Source organism: Camelina sativa, chromosome 2, assembly GCF_000633955.1.
Source record: "Camelina sativa cultivar DH55 chromosome 2, Cs, whole genome shotgun sequence".
NCBI classification, from domain to species: Eukaryota; Viridiplantae; Streptophyta; class Magnoliopsida; order Brassicales; family Brassicaceae; genus Camelina; species Camelina sativa.
The window spans coordinates 7,829,421-7,833,515 of record NC_025686.1 but is presented as its reverse complement, the minus strand read 5'-3'; positions in this window follow the sequence as shown (position 1 = coordinate 7,833,515).

Below are 4,095 nucleotides of genomic sequence, written 5' to 3'. Positions count from 1 at the left end.
TAACACTTTAGGATATAGTGTTTTTAAAAAAAAAAATAATAATGAAATATTTGATAATTGAAAATTTTAATACTAAATGGTTGTCATCTTAAGATATAGTGTTTTATCTTTACCAAAAAAAAAAGTTTATAATGTTTTATTGGATTGTCAAGAACCTTTTCAATTCCATTATGTTAGTAATAAAATAGTTATATCACATGTCATTTTAAATATGTATTTCTTGATTACATTAAATAATTTGTATTTAATTTATTCATATAGTAGCTATTATATAAATATTTTTAAAAAATTTATGAAAGAATTATACTCAATATAAATTATTAGTCTTTAAAAGAACAAACTGTAGTAAAAGTGTGAAAACCCATTAACAAATTGTAAAATCTTAATATTCAATTGCTCCTCCAATATTTTTATAAGTCTAAGCAACTTCCCAAAAGATTAAGATTATAATTTATATTCTCGGTTATAAAATTAAAACAAAGACAACCCATATTTGGATTTCAAGTAGCGGTTACTACAAACATTTAGTATTATAAGTAAATGTTCAAATACACATTAAAGATCTTTAAGCCTCCGCTCCTTCTGTTTGTGTCCTTGAACTCTCACTTTTATCCCCCATCACATTCAAAATCAGAACTGTAATTATAGAAAGTGTATTTAAAATTTTTACTCTAATATCATATACAACTTGATTTTAATATTCATAACAACTTACAAAGCCTTGTGATATTCAAGTTCTTGAAACTCTGGTTTTATAAAGATCTTGGAGGAAGCTAAGGTGTTTACAATACATGGTGCACTTAGAGACATTTACCATTTACAGTCAATTTTGAGATTACCATTTGTTGATTCTGTTAGATGAATGGTATGTACCTTCAAATTTTCCAACCTTCCAAAAGTGCAATACACAAAACACAGGTTCGGTTTTATATGTGAGATGACACCCGTTTGATTCCCAAGAAGACATGAATCGAGAAGCATAATTGTTTATGGCACAACATTTTACAGATTCTTTCCTACAGATTTAGCAAATTAATATAAATTCTAAGATAAACAAACTTTAAAATGTAAGTATCCTTAAAGGTAGAATAAATGTGTTTTATCTGCCATTCAATAGCGTGAAGACAACTTCAATACAATCATTGTCACTCTCATGTCTTATCATAACCATTTCAAATATGTAAAATTTTAATAGTAATCTTTTTTTTTAATAAATAATTAAAAGGTGATGATTCCCATATTTATCACTTTAATTTTTATTATATCTATCAATATAAAGATAACAATTCATTTAAGTAAATATATATAACATTTATATATATATATATATATATATATATATATATATATTCCTGAGAAATGTTAATTTGCTTTTTCAAACAATAGTTATTTCCATCTTTATCATTTCAAGTTAGTAAATTTATATAAATCATAAGTTTTATCTTTTTCGATTATGATTTTTACAAATAAAGGTATATAATAAAACTTGCTTACATCTTTATATCGTTTAAAATTTATGAAAATTACATAAGTTTAAAGATATACATTATTGTTCTGTCATTCATTTATGTTAAATATTTTACAACATATTAAAATTTTAATAGAAACATATATAAATAAATAGTTTCAAAAATAAAATAGTTTGACATCTTTAAAAATATGTACCAAAAAGACAATATTTATTAAATGTTTCACTATTTTATCATACAAAATCATTCAACAACAAGTTTAATATTTAAAAAGATCAACGATCAATATATTAATAATTAAACTATTGATTCATTAAAACAAATAACATTAAAATAAAGGAATAAATGTTATAGAAATATTGTAGGGTGAAACAAATTGTCTTCTTTTTGATTTTGGGTTGCATATAATCACTTTGTGACACTAAACGGATGGAATTGGAATTTTGGCATATTTGATTTTTTTTTGGCTTGGAGAGTTTGTGTATTGAATACAATCCAATCCGAGAATTTAGATCTTGTAGTCGTTGAAGGAATCATAATATCATCCATAGGACCATCTTCATTGTAGTCTTCTTTAGATATAATCTATATGATAATTTTTTAAAAAATATTTAAAACATGGATTTATTCTCAAATAATTATATAACATGATTATTAAAATAATTTACATCAAATTACAGCTATAGAAAAATACATACCCAAAAATATGCATGACTATAATCAATCATACTTTTCTTACAAATATGGCTATCAAAGTAAAAAAACAAATTATGACAATTCAAGACCATTCAAAAAAGAAGAAAAAATCAATATAAGAATTCAGATTATAAAAAATAATACTTGATATTAATTAGAATCAAATTTGTTGATCGATTCATCTGGTCCATGATACCTACGTCAAAGAATTATATATATAAATCTCATAAGATTATAATATAATTATCGAAATTTTAATCTAAAGCAAAAAAAATTATAATAATATACCTCTTTTGAAAGGTGGAAGTAGAACTTGTTGTCCAATGTTGGTGTCTTGTAAGCAGAGCTTGTTTCTTTGTAGCTTTGAGTTTATTAGAATTTGGATTGAAACTTTCATTGGCATTTACATTATATATATATAGTTTGCCTCGTGAACGGTGTCTCTGTTTTATGAAAATAATTAGTTAAATGCTAATCTTTACCCATTATTATGTGTAAATAATCTGGTTTAATTGAAACTGAATTAAAGAAAAGGGAAGTACTAATAATTAACACTATATAAAAATAAATAAAATAAAACTCTTACATAGCTTAGAAGATTAGTGCTGCACAGCGTGTATGAAAAGGCTCTATTCTCCTTCCCACTAACAATCTCAAGGACATCACCCCGAAACTAAAGATATCTGACTTTGTTGAATAGGACCCATTCTCTACGTACTCCGGAGACATGTAACCATGCATAATGCATGGAAGAAATTTTTCAAACTTTAACATTTTTTTTTTGTTTGAATGAATGTAAAATTGTATTCATAAAAAAACCTGTTTCTTTAACGTTTCTAAGTGGAAAAACAAAACTTTAAGGCTGAGAAAATAAAGCTTTATGATCTGGTTGAGAACCAGAGCATTAAGATCTCTTCATAGTCGCGGTGGCCGGAGTTTAATAGGAGAAGGAGTTTGTTCCGAATGGTTTTGACGATCCGTTGGCCTAAATGAAGGGCAGAGAGGGGGTTCTCGCCATGCCTGCGGCAATTACGCTCTTGCCATAGAAAGTACACCGTGACTTGGAATGTATATCGCAGAAGTAGCAGAGGACTCTTGCCATAGAGAGTACACCGTTGTCGAATGGATGCCAAGCAAACCATTAGTGAGCTTGCTCCAGACCTGATGAGAATATTGACACTGGAAAAAGAGGTGGTTTCTTGTTTCCAGTGGTGCATTGCAGAAAGAGCATGAGGAATCAGCATTACCATTCCACTGTAGCATACGATCACCTGTTGATAGTATGTTAAACATTCCCAACCATGTGATAAAAGCATACTTTGGTGTGCCCTGTGAGAACCAAACACCCTTAGTCCAGGCGCATTCTGGTTTCCCCATGCGTAACTGATGCCAGGTATCCCTGGTCGAGAATTTTTGTTTGAAGCCTGATCGCCATTTCCAGAGATGCACGTCTGCAGTATGCGGCTGCTGTTGCAGTTTCGCTGATGCAATCGCGGATTCAACCCTGTTCAGAACCTCCACTCTACGTCGTCGTGACCTATGATTTAGCATCACGGATGCCACCGTCTCATGTGTGGAGATCCCAAGATCAATACTGCCCCTGTTTCCTAAGAGATCAAATAGAATTCCCATTGAAGACCAACGATCATACCTTAATTAAAACAAAACCATATATATATATATATTGTAGTTAGTTTGAGAGAGGTAACCAAAGTTTTTGATTGATTGCTTACTAAGTACCAGACGGCATCGTAGTTTTAGTCTCCCTCTCACTCCTGTCACAGATTTTTGCCAACCCGAAATTTGAAATTTTGGGGATCATACCTCTATCAAGCAAGATGTTTCCTGGCTTAAGATCCTTGTGAATAATCATGTCTCGCGAANACCCTGTTCAGAACCTCCACTCTACGTCGTCGTGACCTATGATTTA